The sequence below is a fragment of the Ambystoma mexicanum genome, chromosome 1p, assembly GCF_040938575.1.
Source record: "Ambystoma mexicanum isolate Mex_15411 chromosome 1p, UKY_AmexF1_1, whole genome shotgun sequence".
Taxonomy (NCBI): domain Eukaryota; kingdom Metazoa; phylum Chordata; class Amphibia; order Caudata; family Ambystomatidae; genus Ambystoma; species Ambystoma mexicanum.
This window is the reverse complement of record NC_090921.1, coordinates 1,292,470,406-1,292,488,212: the sequence shown is the minus strand read 5'-3', so window position 1 is coordinate 1,292,488,212 and position 17,807 is coordinate 1,292,470,406. Positions and strand designations below refer to the sequence as shown.

At 46.7% G+C, this 17,807-nt stretch overlaps 1 protein-coding gene across 4 annotated transcripts in view; it reads left to right on the top strand.

The window, feature by feature from the left end:
* LOC138453062 (MOB kinase activator 2-like) overlaps nt 1-17,807 on the top strand; it is a 95,008-nt gene that overhangs the window by 61,157 nt on the left and 16,044 nt on the right. The gene's annotated exons all lie outside the window — the stretch shown is intronic.

The window sequence follows — 17,807 nt, the reverse complement described above, 5'->3', positions numbered from 1 at the left end:
CAACTAACTTTTTTTTTCACTGGCAAGATTACATATGCCCACAGCGTAGGCACAAAGTTGACATCTTTAGTCCTCGCTGAAGGTCACAGTAAGTGAGTTTGTGTACAAAAATAAATAAATAAATAATAAAATAATAATAAATAAAAGTATATTAAATAACAATAAAACACGAATATATACCATAATCGAGGTATTCTTCCTGAAAATTCCTTTCAATTTCAAACAAGCAATGGCAACAGTTTGGGCTTTTGTTGTAGGTATGGGGTAAGACGCCGTAGTGGTAATAACTGACCACTGATGGTATCAGGTGCAAAATGGTTTGAGTACCTGGGCATCCAATAGCAGTGCCTGGCAAATGCCTAATACTTATACACAAGCCAAAACTGCTATACACAAGCCAAAACTGCTGGCTTTACCAATGCTTGTTTTGAACAGGACTTCAGTGAAGGACACAGAGTGTCTGAAGGCAGACATGGTTAATTTGATTTTGATTTATTTCTTGAGCGCACCAGGCAGATAACTGCATTCGGGCGCAGATGTTAACTAAAAGTTGGACCAATCACTGTGGAGAGTTCGAAGTAGCAACGACCCTAAAGGAATAGGATCATTTAAACAGGAAGGTTTTCAATTCCTTTCTGAATCTTCCCAGCATAGTACAAGATGGAATACTAAGGGGCAGCTGATTCCAGAGCTTAGGCCCAAATACAGAGAACCTTCGGTCTCCTTTTGAGATGCATTTTGTCCTCGGGACACATAGCAGCAATTTATCTTCTGAACAAAGGACTCTGTTTGGATAATAGTGTTGAATTCTGGTGTTCAAATATCGAGGTGCAAGTTTGTGATAGCACTTGTACACCAGACATGCCACCTTAAATTTGATGTGATCTTCCACCATCAGCCAGTGTAGCGTTTTCCTGGCTGTGGAGACATGATCTCTTTTGCCCAATTGAGCTATTAGCCTGACGGCTGCATCCTGGGCCCTCTGCAATCTTAGCATTAGTTTCCTAGGGATCCCTGTCAAAAGACTGTTGCAATAGTCAAGGTGGGAGTTAACCAGGGCGCCCACCACTGCTGGGAGATCGTGAGATGATAGAAAAGGGAGCACATTTCTGAGCATTCGAAGAGAATAATATACTGACTTTACTTTTGCCCCTGTCTGGGCTTCACTAGCCAGGTTTTCCTGCCAAATGCACCCTAGATTTTTCACTTTCCTTGAGAATGGGATATTCACTCCCACGATTTGCGGGTTGTAGTTTGTATCTTCCTCTCTATTTCTTCTCTGATCTAAACAGAATTATTTCTGTTTTGCCTGCATTAAGTTGTAGTTGGTTGCAGGCCATACACTTTTTTACATCTTGCATGCAACGGTCTATCGTCTCAAAAGCCTCCGACAGATTATCCGTCTCCACATAAATCTGTGTGTCGTCCACATATGAGTGAAATCTTAGACCGTATCTCCTCAGGATGTCAAATAGTGGTCGAATGTATAAATTAAAGATCAGCGGGGAAAGTGCTGACCCCTGAGGGACTCCGCACCTCAATTGTATTAATTCTGAGAGAAATGCTCCCAGGGTTACCCGCTGTGTTCGAACCAGTCTACCACTACTTTGTCTGCCCTTCCGATGCTCTTAATCCGTTGAAGGACAGTCTTGTGGTTGGTTGTATCAAATGCTGCAGATAGGTCGAGCATCAACAATATTGAATTGCTTCCCCTATCTGCTGCTTCCAGTAGGTCATCCTGGACTGCTAACAACGCCGACTCCGTCCCATGGTTGGGGCGGAATCCTGATTGGTGTTCGTCCAATATGTCCTTACTGTCCACAAACTGTTGGAATTGGTTACAGACTATTTTCTCCAGGATTTTAGTGGGCCAGCATAGATTTACATCTCGATTACACCGTAGCGCCTTTACTGCTCCAAGTCATTAACTTTCAGAAGAATGCTTTGAAAAGTGGCAGGCACTTTGAACTCAAGTTTAATGGTAGTGCTGGGAAAAGCGAGGTCCAAGAAATCCTTGGAGGATGTGTTTTGGGCATGGAGGGGCAGGAAGTGAGTGGGAATGGTCATAGCTGTACTGTAATTGAATAGTTTTGGCTTATAGTTTGTGCTGCGCCACCTAAATGCTCAAACTATAAACAGCCCACAAAAAAAAGGGTTGAGTTAGGATAGGTGTAATGGAGTGTAACCAAGAGCCCATTGAGGGTAAGTGGGTGCCATTAACATAAGGGGAAATTGGAACCGTCACATTTGGGCTTTAATTTTTTTTATTTTTTTATACAAATTGCATAGATCCGAGTATGAAAACGTGCATATGCTATTAGTGAACTCCTGGTGGGTCCATAGATGTAGATTATGCACTGAAACTGTAGCCAGTATTTCATTTATGGGACCCGGTTAGCTATTAAATAAGGAAACGGTGCACATTTTTGCTGGTGAGACGTTTCCTTATGCAAGATATGTTTAAGCGGCACATGCCCTGGAAAGCAAATCAGTGGTGTGCTTTCCTGCACTATGGCTAACCGTGTCATGATCTAGATTATAATGGACAGCGCTCCATCATTGCCTGAGACCCATCCCTGCATCTAGGCTAGTCCCTTCTCCAAGGCCTATCCCATATCTGAGGCCCATCCCTGCCCACAGACCAGTCTCTGCCCTAGGCCCATCCCTGCCCGGGGACCACCCTCGTTGAGGTGTCCGTCCCTTCTCACCCAAATGGCATTGGTGGCGATGGAGGAAAAAAATGAGGACTTTAATGTAAAATATATATTTAACAGCGAGTACATTCATAATACCCTGTTGTTTCAAGGCAATGCACAATGTTTGTGAAATATTCATTTTTATATTTTGTGGTGTGCATCGTACCTATCCTCTTGACCTTGTGGCCACTTTAGAATAATTGCCCCCTGAGTGAAAGTTGTGAGGTTCGAAGTTATGTTGATTTATACCACACACACGTTACCATTTGCATGGTCTCCAGGCGCTCGCGTGGCTCTCTAAGAAAGTGGGTGGGACTGGTTAGTGAGGGAAGATGGATGGGATAGAGGTTGTTGCTCTTCTGTTGGTGCTTGTAGAACCAGTTTCTCCTGTGCGTGTCAGCTTTGAGTGTGTTTGGCTTGTGCGCACTGGTGTTATTGTGTCCGGAGGGGCAACGTTATGGTGACCAGACGTCCCGGTTTTCCTGGGACAGTTCGGGGAAATCGCCCTCTGTCCCGGGATTTTTTTAATTTTAAAAACCCTGTCTGGGGTGTACAAGGTGTGTGGCTACAGTCTGTTTTTGCCGGGACCCGATCCCGAAATCTGGTCCCAGCGCAACTCTTCTTGTGCGAATGGGGGCGAGAAAAGCATCATGCCCCCATTTCCTCCCCCGTCCCCGGTGCTCTCCTCCAATGAGAGGAGTGTGCCTGTGAGCACACACCCTTCCCGGCCCCAGCAAAAGGCCAGCGACATAGAAGTAGGACTACCGTTTTATTTGTATTTACGGTAGTCTACTTCTATGTCTATGGCCTGTCCGGGTTGTTTTTATTTTTTTATCTGGTCACATAAGGCAACGTCCAGTGTCTGGGTTGCTTGTTTGCAGCAGTTTGTTCTTATGGCGGGTGTGTGAGTTGTGTTTTGTGCGAGGTCGGGCTGTCCCCGTTAGTGTCTTTTGAGGCATGGGTGGGGTATGCTGGAGAGGCAGTGGTTGAAGTGTACGAAAAGAAGTAGTGGAACTATGTTCCCTGCTGGCCTGCACCCACCCCCCACAAACCTAATCACCACGTCCCCTCCCACACACAATACACACCCCCAAACCCTTGCAACTGCTGCTTAAGGAACGTTCAGGGCAGTGCACTGAAAGTGCAAGTTTCAACTTCTTCCTACACTTTTATTTTAAAACAAAACCATTCCGGAACGGTTTCTTTTTAAAATAAAAGTATAGGAGCTGTGAAAGGTAATTTTAAAAAGTAGAAGAGCACCGCTCCCGCTCACTTCGACCACTGTGGAGAGGAGTGAGGAGCCGGGATGGTTAGTCTCAGCAGAACTGTTTGCTGTTGTTGTAATGCTAGTGCTGTGCACTGTGCTTTTGGTGCAGGTTCATGCACTTTTCTGCTACACAGAATCACAAGTGTGCATTATTGTGATAGAATTATGATCATGTCACTCATGAAAATGACTGACGGTGCCACAAATGCAAGGCGTGCAAAGGTGGAAGGCAGTAAGTAGGTGGGATTGGGTGGTAAATGAGGGTTTACAGGGGCTAGGGCGTGGGGTCAGGGCGTGGGGTCAGGGCGCAGGGCCACTCCACCATTTAAGAAAAAGGACAACGTAAAAGCAGTGATTTAGCGCTTGGGGACTGTGCGCACGGATTAACGTTTGGTTGGCACTATACGTGTTGGGTTTAAAAAGGTGCCATCTTGGCAAGGCACTAAGTGCTGCAGCGGGGCGATGCTGTGCACTGTGCATGCGCTGAGTGCTGTAAGCATGTGAAAGTGGTAACATTGTTTGTGTGCCTGTTGTCTTGTGTTCTGCAGTTTTGCGATATGAAGGTGCTCGGTGCCGAGCTGCAGTGCTGAAGTTGTATATTATTTATTTCGCTCTTTTGTGGAGCGCAACAGGTCACCTTGCAGGCACTTCAGAGCACTTGTTAACATCAGAGTTTCAATGTAGTGTCGTTGAGCAGAGGGCTCCCTGATCAGTGGTCTTAAGTGTACGAAAAGAAGTAGCGGAACTATGTTCCCTGCTGGCCTGCCTCCCCATGACCACAAACCCTCCTACGCAAAAACCCAAACCCCCAAACAAACACAACTGCTTTTTAAGGCAACGTTCAGTGCAGTGCACTGAAGTGCAAGTTTCAACTTCTTCCTACACTTTTATTTTAAAATGAAACCATTCTTTAGAACATAATTGTATAGGAACAGTAAAACTTTAAAGAAGTAAATAAATACAGGAGCAGCGCTACTAACTGCTTCCACCCACATCGACCACTGTCCATGAGTTCAGGTCGGATGGATCCGCATGTTGGGGAGGTGCGTAGGTTGGGGGGAGGGGGGTCACATACCGGAATTTCTCTCTTTCCATTTATTTTTTGGTGTCTTTTTTTTTTTTTTGGGAGGATTAATAAAAGAACAGCAGTGCTGGGTTTTTGTGTGCATAGTGTACGAAATACCACTTTTTTTTTTTAATTTTAATAGGAATTTGTATTTTTGTTTGAATTTACACGCCTAAATGTGGAACTATTATTGCAATATAATGATTTAAATGCTAGACCTTCCAGATTTTTTTACATTTAATTTCCAGGTTTTGTGGCTTTTTTAGATTAGTATTTTGAACAGTGCGCGAAAACAAATTGTTAATTACAGGGATACTTGCCTTACTTGCCTTTCAGCTGGTAATTCGGTTGGAGATTTTGCGAACACAAACGTGGGTCTGTTGTGACCACGTGGCAGGCCTTCGGTTGTTAAACCGCGCCAACGCTACAGAGGCGCAGCCATGGAAAATGAGCCGCCGCCCCCCGTTTCTGCATCGTCGGAGCAGCGCGTGCTGGGGCCGAGCCAGGGACCTGCGGCTCGGATTGGCTCCGTGTCATGAGGGGCATATCGTTTCACCGAGCCTGGAAGCTTGGACGGAATGGGATTTTTACATTAACTCTGAGCACGGTCAAAAAAGCAACTCTCTCATGCTGCTCTCCACCACATGCAGAGTGTGTCATAAGTTTGGGCTTTTTCCGTGTGGTTTTGAAAACCGTTTCCTATACTATATCGGGATATTTTTAACTGGCCTGTTTTTCATAAAAACGTAATAAATGCCCTTTGCAATTGAATATATTCCATATGTAGTCCCGTTTAACTACTGAATGCATTTTTGAGTTGTCACATTACATGCCCATTCAGAAGCCAGCCCGGCTATCTATAGGCTGCGGGCAAGAGGAAAACGACTTACTCTGCCTTTTTTTTGGTAGGTCTTGGTTGCGGAAGGAGGCTTTAGCTCTCGACCAGAGATATTTTAGATGTTTAAAAAAAAAACATTGGCAAAGCCAACTGTTTGGGCTTTTGTGCAAGAATTGTCTAAGCATTTCACAGCCACTGGTATAATGCTACTGCCTGGACATAAAGATGACAAAATCTGTCATATGGTGTTAGGCTTTACCATATATGCCCAGGCTATCGGATACCTATACAAGAGCCAAACACATTGGCTTTGCCAATGCTTGTTTTTAACAGTAACTGCTAGCAAGAAAAATATGTTTCAACACGTGTATTGCATACGTATTGCATATTCATCCTATAGTTTAATGCACATTCGGTTGCCATGACCTGACAGAAGGCTGCTGAGAAAGAACAATAGTGTAGTGATGTGCTTCAATTCCCATGTGAATAAGTTTGACAAGTAGCTAGTTCTTAAAGCGCCATCTAATAGCCAAAACTAAAAAAGAGACTAGAACACGGGAAGAGGTAAAAAGCAGCCCCATGATATCATACCAGCAGAAGGCGCACCATTGTTCTCTGGTGATTCAGAGCAGTGCGTCTCCTTCCTTGAAGGAGTCTGGTTGTAGGGTGAGGAGGCACCAATCCATTCACTTCCCCAATGGCCGACGCCCTCCTCCTGCCCTTCCTGTTTGTGTCGGCTCATCTACATCCGAACTATCCCTGAACCCAAAGCCCCACCTGCAGGGCCCCACCAATGGCGTGTTAGTGGACTGGCGGGCGAGGCTGGGTGTTGCACAGCTGATTCATCTGGCATTTGTTCACAGAACTCGAGTCTGAGGCAAGTGCGTTTTTTGGGCGCATAGTGATGCAGGAGGGGATTATCTCAACATGGTCAGTGATCTGGTCTATTTAGCATGCACAACATAAAAGCACTACATCTCCCACAATGCATTATGCCAAGCTACTGGAGCACTATTTATTTCCTACTTTCCTTATACAGTTGTGGCTGGCAAATTGATCAGTAAAGGGCACCTTCCAAGACACTCTTTGCATACCTAGAACTGGAAAATGCACTGTTCAACCTTCTCGCTCTGCTGTCATGTTGGGTTCTGTCTGCGATGCAGCCATCAAGGCCATCTTCCTTCATAGCACGCTGAGCAGCCTTCGAAATGGAATTTGCCTTCTCCGCTAGTTGCATTACAGCCAGAAACTGTCCTCCAAAATTCAAGGTGCTAAATACTGGTGCACCTGCAACTGGGATCTGCGCCTTTCTGGTGCTGGATGCCATGGACTTAGCCACTGACCCTGTGGCACGGGGCCGCCGTTCGCACTCGTTTTCTCACAATAGAGCCAATGATTTCCAATTATTTTATTCGATTTTTCTCTTGTCTCGTTGCTACAAACATGCATCATTTTGGGGGGGATGGGGGTGTGCCCGTTTTCTTCCTTCAATAAAGCTTAATTGCATGGGCATATTTTTAGGGAGGGACAAGGGTGTTTAATGCCCCCCCAACCCCCAACTTTTTCCTTTGCAAACTTTGTTTATTAGAAATGAGCCATAGATACAGATCCAGAACATACATTGTCACCCATCCATTTCCTTATCTCCGCTGTCAGTTCATGCACTGACCGGCTTTGTTGCTTATGTGCTCATAACATTTTACATATTCCCCCCCCCCCCTTTTTAACACTCTAATGCAAGTTTAAGGTAAAACACCTTCCTCTGCTAGTGCCCTTTTCATTGTTCTTATCAAACAGAGCCCCCACTCCTAGGCCAGGTTTATTCCTCACCCCCCCCATCTTTTGTGGCACACCATTTTGTCCCACTCATTTGGCAGGTGCCCCTTTCATTTAGATGTCATGTCCGTCCGCCCCCCCACCCCCCCCCCAACATTCTCAGCAAAGTTACTGCACTGCTAGTATATAACACTGATGCCGTTTGCCTTCTTCACACCTGCACCTGATAACGTCCTTTCCTCTTTGGCGCTTGCACCCGTGCTACCAGCGCTGCACCGATAAGTCATGCGTTTTGCTTCAATACTGTTTCCTGGTCTGCGCTACGCATCTTAATGGGGTTCGGGATTAGAATGGCTGGAAGCTATTTAGCTCCTGCTTGTGTCCTAGAAGGGTCTGGTTTGCTTTGCACCAACAGCTCACAGGAGCAACTAGGGCCATACAAACATGACGTTAACTCACTCATAGGTGATCATTTTACAAAAAGTGGTAATTGCATGCAGGAGGCCGCCCACATCGGGACCTATGGGGTGCCGCCCATCCAGTGTGCCAGATTTGCAAATATGAGTGCAAATGCACACCATATAAGAAGACACACTCGCCTTCAGGCCTTTTATTGTCCTTTTTGTAAGAAATGTACAGTGGAAACCTTGGGTATGCTCCATGCCTTTTCTCTGCATCTAATAATGTGTAGGAAAGTCCCTGAATTTGCACACCTCCCATTTGCACTCCAGAACATAGGAAATGAACTTGCTGTGTGTGTGTGTGGCAGTCTGTATAAGGAAGCATTAGGATACGTCTAGACCTCATTTGACAGCACAGTGGGTGCTATATATTTTTAAAGAATGCCTAGTTTGCATCTCATGCGGAAGTCAAATTTGTTGCACGCACCCTGTTGGGGTAGCCCCTGCTTCCTGGATGATGTCTGATACTCTGGGGATGATTTTCCTTTCTGCGCCTCAAATCTATGAGCTGTGGCTGTGATGAATTGCCGTCTGGCAAGGGTGTGAAAACCCTGGCTTCTTATCATTTTTTTTTTTTAGTTAATAAAATGATGCAGGTAATGGATCAGATTCCCCTTCCATAAACTCCATGCCAAAAGCCTAGTGTATATCATCTGTCCTGCTGCATCAGTATCCTGATTTGCAGCACCTGCTCTACTAATGGCACAGGGCAGGTTCAGAAGTCACATTTGCTCATTTGACAGCTGCAGTGACAGCCAAGTCTCTGCAGCGCAGTGGCTGCATTCAAGATATGCCGCCCTGTACCAAATCCTATGATGATCATAAGTACCCACGTGATGGTGGCAGGCTGAACTCTAAGAATACAGCTAAGATGAGTTAAGGAATCGTGCATGGCACCTCATATGATCGTGGGAGCCACGTCCAGTTTGATATCACGTGTCTGCTCGTCAGCCAAGCTCAGCTGTGGAAGGTGATGTGCATTCGGGCCAGACGGATTGAGCCTGCCAAATGGCAAGGCAGCAGGTAACACCCTCTGCCGGGGAAAGCCACACTGCAGGCAGCTACCCTGGGCCAAGGCATCAAAGGAGCACACCCGCTCGTAGAGAGTAGCCTCACACCAGGCTGTGTTTCTAAAGGCCTTTGATCCTAGTGAAGAGGAAAGGGGACGGGGTAGAGTAATCGGGAGGGATCTGTTCAGTGGAAGTAAACTTCCACCATTTTCTTTCTTTCCTTCCTGTCCCCTCGACTTCCTCCGGGGCAAAGCACTTTGGGTGTGATGTCAGAAGGGCAAAGGCAACTTCTTTCAAGAATAGGTATTGGGGCTAAAGCAAACATCCCTTAGCTGCGCAGCCATCTTTTACCTTTAAAAGAAGGGTTCTCCCACCACTTTGTGGATTCACTCTGGAACAACACCTAAGGATTCACTGGACCTCTTTTGGGAGAGTTGCACATTCCAAACCCCTCAACCACTGAGGTGAGAAGGAGCAATCCAAGGCAGAGGGAAGCTCTGCTCCCTACCCACTCCCAGGGCACATTGGGGGTGACTCTTGCTGTGGATACAGACCTGCTGCTCTGCACCAGAATATTCTGGACCTGCCACTCTGCACCAGAATATCCTGTGGCTCAGAGAGCAGACCCTGAGAGGTCTCATCCTGTCCTAGAGCCCCTGCAGTGGGGCTCACAGCATATGGAGGCCTCCTGGTCTTCTGCAGCAAACTGATCGACCCGTTATCAAACCGCATTCGCTGAAACAAGGGGATCCTGCCGGTGCTGCCTTTGGCATGCCTCCCACTATTCGAACTGCATGGCCTGATTCTCAAACTAGCTCAGTGCTGAATCGTGCCCCTGCTAAACCCATCACCTGCTATGGTTTAATCAGATGCTCATTCCTGGGACCTGACTCGAACCGCTAGAGAGTCACCTGCCGACTTGAATCGGGGGTTACAGCAGGACTTGCTCTGACTCTCCTTTGAACTACCGTTTTGCAGAACCGCACACTGGAGCAACAGGATACATATTCGAATCATCACCATCTGTTGTTTCGAACCACAAGAGTCTCTTGTTAACCCTTCCCGATGGTTACAACGCATTTCGACCTGGCTCCACTTTGAACAGATCCTGGTGAGTGCCCCAACCGGCTTCGCCAAACGCTGCATCCGAATTGCAGAGAGCTATCGCATTTGAACTTGCTCGCTACCCTCTTGCTGCTGGGGCCCACATGATCCACTGTAACCAAACTGAGCCTGATCCGCTTGGATCACTGCTGAAAGGTGCTGAGAACTGCAAAAAGGTACTATTGACTATTAATTGCCCACTTTGTCCAGTTCTGGGCGCTAGAGACTGGTTAGGTCACTAATTCCCTTTTTGCATCCAAGAAACCTATTCTGTTTAAGGAACATTGTGGTTTTTACTTGCATTTGTGCTCCTGCTCGTCCTTGTATTGCTGCAGAGCAGATTCCAATTTGTCCACTGGCCAAATGTTTCTCTCAAGAGAGACATCGGTAGAACAAGTTTGAAGACCACTGCCGTACTAAAGTCTTTATGGGAGTGCTGTAGCTTTAAAGACACAGTCCTGTGCTTACCTCTCTCGTTAAGGCCTCTCACTGCCACTCACTTCACAAAGAGGCTGCATGGCGGGGAGATGCAGCTTGTGCTCTTGTGGTTCTGCTGCATGCGCAGCACAGAATGCACTTTGCCCTGTGGCCTTGCGTCCTCTGCTCAAGCCCTCAAACTGGGGCCCTGGACCTCTGCTCTGCGGCCTGGTTCCCTATGCACTTCATTAGCCCTGCTGGTTTCTTGCCTGCCCCACCCTCCAGCAGCCCCCTGGGTCTCCAACCCCTTTCAACAGAGGCCTCGTAGCCTGCATGACTGATGGCTGGTTTTTCCTTGCTGTGCTGCTCCTTGGCTAGCTGGGCCCCTCCACCTTCAGTCTGCTGGCACCATAGTTATTTTGGTGGGTGTGGTGCAATGGGTTTAGAGTGTGGGGTGTGGCGGCAGGAATGCTCTGTCTGTGCATGCCCGCCTTTGTTTCTGTGTGCCTGCCTTGGTGTTGCTGCTTGCACAGTGCGTGTGTGAGGAACTCTTCTATGACTGTTCTTTGTTTTAAAGAAAGCATCCACTCCAGCTGCCTGTGATGTATTGGGGGGGGGGGTGTGTGTGTGTGTGTGTGTGTGTGTGTCTGTCTGTGTGTCTGTCTGTGTGTGTGTGTGTCTGTGTCTGTGTGTGTGTCTGTGTGTGTGTCTGTGTCTGTGTCTGTCATTGTGAGTGTGTGTGTGTGGCATTGTGATATGAGTGCTGTAGGTGTCAAAGCCTCCACTCTGACAAGACGGAACTCCTCCTGGTAGGTTCTCCCGACACACTAAAAAATCTAGATGCCCAATTCAGTCACTTCACCATTGACTCCATCAAAATTCCTGTCTCAGATTCTGTCAAAACTCAGGGAGTCTACCTGGATTCCAGCCTATCCATGGATAGACAAGTCAACGCAATAGCCTCCGCAGCTGCATATCATGCCAAACTTTGAACGCTGTCAGACCTTTCTCTCCAAAGAGAACTGCACCAACATAGCCAGAGCCATCACCGGCTCTAGGCTAGACTAATGCAACGTACTCTTTCTAGGAACCTCCAACAAAAACTTAGACTACAAGTAATGCAGAACAACTCTCTCCGGGCAGCCCAAGGCGTTGCTAAAAGAGAACACATTTCTGAGGTTAGAAAACTAGCCCACTGGCTCCCAATAAAGGAAAGGATCGTATTCAAAGCCCTGACACTGACCCACAAGTGCATTCACCTCACTGCTCCTGCCTACCTCTCACAAAGGATACACCCCGCCTCCACTACCAGGCCAACCAGATCACCATACACCAACATGCTGTCTGTGCCACTAGTAAAAAGAGTCAGAGCGGGCGGATCCAGTTTCCCTTATCTCGCACCCACTCACTGGAACACCCTACCTCCCACTATCGGAGGTGAGGCCTCCCTCACCACCTTCCGCAAAACTCTGAAAACTATCCTCTTCACATAAGGCCCGACACACCAGCACGAATACCTATCATATTAGTTGTAATATATGACCAAATGCTATATCTGTAACAACAGTATGAAGTTTTGTAGTATTCATAATGTGTTTATCATGCCTGTACCCTCTAACCAAGTTATTGCAAGTAACAGCGCCTCAATGCCCCTGGGCTGCTTGCGCGCTATATAAATATAAATACATTTAAAAAAGCACTAGGCTCCACGAGTCTCAGGAAAAAGGAAGGTTGGAGGAGAAAAGTTTTGATTTTCTTTCCTAAACAGAAAGGTCAGTGATGAGACTAACCTCCTGCGGAAGACTGAACATCTGAAGATGTTCGGGGCTGAACATCTTCAGTGTGCCCCTCAGGCATCACTCTCCTGTCGTTCCATGTTTTCCCTCACATTTAAGGCTTGCCTAGAGCTCTCAATACAGTCCTGTTTTTTTTTTCTATGCACTCGACTTGTCGTTTTGTGTTATTCCTTTTATAAATGCAGGACCACACATTTCAGAACTCGGCAAAAACAAGCATTGGCAAAGAAAACAGTTTGGGCTTTGTACAGGCATGGGATAGGCATTTTGCACAAACTGCCATAATGGTACTACCTAGCCATAAGATGGCAAACCGTGTTTGTACCTCAGTATATCATGGCAGTGCCAGGCAAAAGCCTATCTAATGTCTAATCAAGAGTCAAAACAGTTGGCTTTGCCACTGTTTGTTTTTAGAAGGCTTCGAAAAGGTTATACCTGCATTCTTTGCGCCTTAAGCTGTATGGCATGGGCACAGTACTTCTTAGTTATTTTGCTTCACCTCTAGGAATGTACCTGCTGCCTACCTAAGAACAAAATGACATTTCCTGTTGCTCTTTCATCGTGCCCTAAACACCTGTCCTCCCCAATACCACATTAACACAACCTCCCCTCCCTTCCTTTCAATTTCCCCTCCTCGAAGCGCCTCAAAGTGAGCAGTTGTAGAGTTTGCCGCTATATACATTTCCAGTGAAATAACATATAGAATATAGTGTTTCACACTGTCTAAAAGAGTGTGCATTGGAGTGTTAGTGTCAGAATAATGAAAGACCTGGGCAAGGCTTATGTCACCCATGTACCGCATATCCACCCCTCCTCCGAAGTACGATACCGTGTTGTCCACATTGACAACAGCCACTCCCTATACACACCAAGTGAAAGGGCATCTTCTCAGTCGTCGAGCTTCTCTTTGAACTACATTTGGTGGGTTTTTGTTCTAATGCGCAAGTAGCAAAAGCATACAATGCACCAGGAAAAAAGAGTTGGGCAGGATTCTATATTGCAAGGGGCAGACAAGATATGAGGAATTCGACCATCCGCACAGTGCATGTGGGCTCACCCGGGCTTTTTTGAAATTTTTATATGAAATTGAATGATGGTAGATCAACCTCTGGAAAATGTGTGGTGGTAATCTGCACACCGTTTTCTTTGCTCACAGCACGACATACACATAGACATGTGTGCTGTAGGTGGACAGTCTACAGGCGCAGTCCTCCCTGTCATATTTAGTTGGGATCTCACAGATGGTGCATTTCAGAAGGGGGAGAGCCAAAACCTTCCACCTGCCATGGCCAGCCTAATTAACCATCGATGGCTCCATGGATCCGTCCTGTCCGTTTGTTAACCCCATGCAGATGGTGGCAACAATTAACATACTAATAGAGTACACTTCAAAAAGGCCCACATGGGGCATGGCTGCCGAGGTTTAACAAAGGAGACGGGAAACCCCACCAACCTTTGATATGCACTGTGTCAACCAGAAGCCAGCTCCCCCCTCTTGGTATCAAGGGCAGTGACCTTCATGTCTGGGACGATATGTTTGTAGTAGGCAAGACCCCCTTAAGAAGGTATGAGAATGTGGTGTGCAGGAGACAGAAGGTCTGTTCGTGCCGCAGCTTCGAGGAGGACCTGCTGCTTTAATCGGGAACCACAGAGAACTCCATTAACTAGAGATACCCTTTTATCCACAACAGACAGGAAGAAGGGTGGGACTTAGTATTACGTGTTTTCACCCTGTTACCTTTTGTGTTGCAAAGTACTCTGGTGATGAGGTACAAAAAAGAAGGTGGGTGAGGCGCGCACTCCCGGTCCTGGTCAATTAAACCTGTTGCAAAAAATAGGTAGCTGGGTCACATCCCAAAATGGACAAATATTCACAGGGTTAGATCCCTTCTGCTGAAAATCAGGTACTCGGTATTAACCGGGTTAGATCCCTTGCTGCAAATCAGGTAGTCAGTATTAACAGTGCTTTGGAGGGGTGTCGGTTGCTGGTCACCTGAACAGAAAAAAACGTTTTCACTACAGCTACCAGAATTCTTTGAGTCTAATTAGACACACCAGCTCAACAGCCTCCCTGATGATTATTTGAGATAAGAAAGCGCTAGGAGGAGAACAACTACAGACCACAGAACTGCAGCTGAGGGATTTAACCCTGTTATTACTGAGTACCTGATTTGCAGCAGAAGGGATCTAACCCTGTGAATATTTGTCCATTTTGGGATTTGACCCAGCTACTTATATTTTTTGCAACAGGTTCAATTGACCAGGACCGGGAGTGCGCGCCTCACCCACCTTCTTTTTTGTACTGAATACTCTGGTGATGACCTAATGCATACAGGAGATTGTTGGTGGAGACCCAGGATTGGTTCATTAAGGTAGGCTTAGCCTACAGCAATCACTGTGGCCCATTTGGTTTTAGAGGCGTGCTGAGCCCCTCTTTTGGGCAGATCATATGAAGACTTTGCAAGGAGTAACCAGAAGAACTCATTGGGACCCTAGCTGATGGTACAGCCTGCCTTACAGCTTCTGCCAGTGAAGAAAGGCCAGGATTTCCAAAGAGGGAAGCAAGATCCCTCCCTTAAATATCTTCCAGGGAACAGCGGGATATACTGGATCCTCCAGCATCTCCGGAACCCAGCAAGCACATAGCGTGCCCTGCTAGGCTCTGCAAGCAAGTTTCCTAGGTGAGAAGTGCCAGAAAGTCTCTGAACCAAACCAAGGACGTTGCCTGCAACACCCCCCTCAGCTTTGGGACGCCTGCCTTAAAGGATGACACAGGCTCAGTGAAGAAGCTAGGAGGAGTGCATCAACCAGCATTTCAAAGGACATTTTTGAGCTAGTCGAGCCCCTCGAGCTGAAACCGACTGCACCACTGACTTGTCATTTCACAAAATGGATGCGCCCATGTGCTTGCTTTTGCAAATTTTGAGCTTGAATTGCTCAAAATTTTACATAGGGACTTGGGGGGGGGGGGGGGGGAAATTGGCAATCGTTTATTTTTTTTATATTGCCTATCTTTTATTTAAATAAAAAATTTTACCGGACCATCCCTTTCATATCTTACTGTTGCCATTCAGAATACTCTTTAAAGGGTAAGTAAAAGGCAAACGTTATTAGAACACAAGAGACCACAAATATTCCAAAGCCGTGCAGTTACTTTTAGAGTTCACTAGAAGAGACATTCAATTCAATAGGCTAAGCCAAAGTCAATGGGCAAAAGTCTTGGATAGGATGAAGCACTTCTGGTAAGTAATGGAAATGTCTTTTCACAAGTCCTTGGGAGTCTTTGATGAAAAGAAGAATCAAATATAGGGCCACAAGCTGATTAGAGTTGTGGAAGTTACAAGCACTTCTACATAAGAGGTAAGTTCTCTTAGACTTGTTTTACAGTACCTTAGCAATGAAGTAAAAGATGCAGCTGATGACTTCTGTTCCTGTGCGGCTCTGCAGATCTCACTGTTCCTAGGCCTCAGTCATGTGGACAAGAGGGAGGACGTCGGGGGACTCCTGCACTGTCAAAACTGGCAACCGGCAGGCTGTTTCGCCTATCGGCTCCTTGCGGTACAGCAAATGGCAATAAGCGCGGTTCCTGTTTGTCAAGGTGGACTGTCCTTGCTTCTGCGGTCCCGCACTCCGCTGAGGGGGGTCGGACTTGGTCAGTCCAGCTTCGTGGGAGTCCAGAGGATCTTCCAAAAGCTTTAGGCCAGCTTAAAAGTAATGCACACAATCTGGTGTCCCTCTCCCTGGCTTTACAGTTCCTGCAGCACTGAGGAAATTCAACCAGCTTCGAGATGGGTGTCCGGGTGGCTTACTTTGGAGTTGATTGGTCCCACCAACTCAAAGGGAGAAGTCGTCCTTGCAGGGGCTTCTCTGTCGATGCGACCTTGGCAAGTAGTCACTGCAGCGGGGCTTCACCGGGCAAACCAACAGTCCAGGAGTTGCAGCAGGCGTCCTCTTCAAGCTCTTTTTCGGTTCCTTCGTCCAGTGGTCGACTCCGCCTTCCAAGCCAAAAGACTTGCCTTTTAAACCATTTTCTTCCATTCATTACATCCTAGCTGTCACTCACCCAGCAGGGTGGCTGTCCTTGCCGGACAGTCAGCGAGCCAATCACCACAGAGTGCATTTGGGCCTTCTAGGAGAGTAAGCACAGGGAGTTTCGGGCACCTCCCTCACTTCCTGCCTACCCAAGACACTCTGGAGCCAGAGGCGGGTTTCCTCTCAGAAACCCTTCCAAAGGCGAAATGAACAGAGACCAAACCTGGTTTGGCGCGCAGAGAAACTCTCTAGAAGGACCTTTCTACAAAGACCTGGCAAAAAAAGGAGTCGGGCCCATTTTAGCAAAGATGGCTGCACGCCATTTTTAAAAAGATGGCTCCTGCTGTTACTTTACCGGAGCCGCAAACGGTTGCAATAAATGCAAACCAAGGTAGTTCAAAACGAAACCACTGCCACCAGCCAGTCAATTGAGGAAAGGGTAACATAAAAAATGTTACATGAGCATTTAGACACAGGGGATACTAAGTAACCCCTCCAGCACTCTATTGTAAGATAGGGTGTGCTGGGTCTAGCAAATACAATGCTAAGTAAAGTCAATTTCACTTTACTGCTCTGGGAAACAGTAGCTGGTCCCAGAGAAAGTATTTAAATCTTGGAAAATCTGGAAAACTTCCCTGTGGCACTGCACTGAAGGTGCTTTGTGACACAATTGTAAAAGATGATGTCTCTGGAGTTGGTTAGACTCTATAACCAAAAAGAAACAGTGTATACAATCACATTAAAATACATGAGAGAGTGGGGAAAAAGGGTCTCACTCGCTCTAGGTTAAAAAAAAATCAAGTCCTCAAAATCCAGCAAAGTTGCTGGGGGTCTCTAAGCACATTTTTGAGAATTCTCCCTAACACCAACGAGCACTGAGACGATGATTCCTGGCCACAAGCTGCCGTGTAGGCCAGCCTGCAGCCATCGTCCAGCCTCGCTCTCCGAATTGCCTGCCGCCTGATACCCGCAGCTGTCTCCTGTCTTGAACTCTGTCGCAGAAGCTGCAAAGCAACCTGGAACTGACTCAACCCTGTCGAGCACCTAGAACTTCTACAAGCACATGTTACGTTGTGGTTCTATACCCTTGGTCCTTCTCTGAAGGTCCCTAGTGACATTTTACGACCCATTGCTCCCTTTGTGCTGAAACCAAGTATCCTTAAACTATTGTGATTCATTACTTTTCCGACTACCCTCTTGTCAGTACCCAGAGTGAATCCCTTTTCCTTCTTGAAACTGTCTGTCCCCTGCATTCCTTTACAGGGTGGGTTGTATTTTGTAGTGTTCTAGAAGAACTGTCTATTGAATAATAATAAAGTAGATATTTGTATTCAACCTTGACCG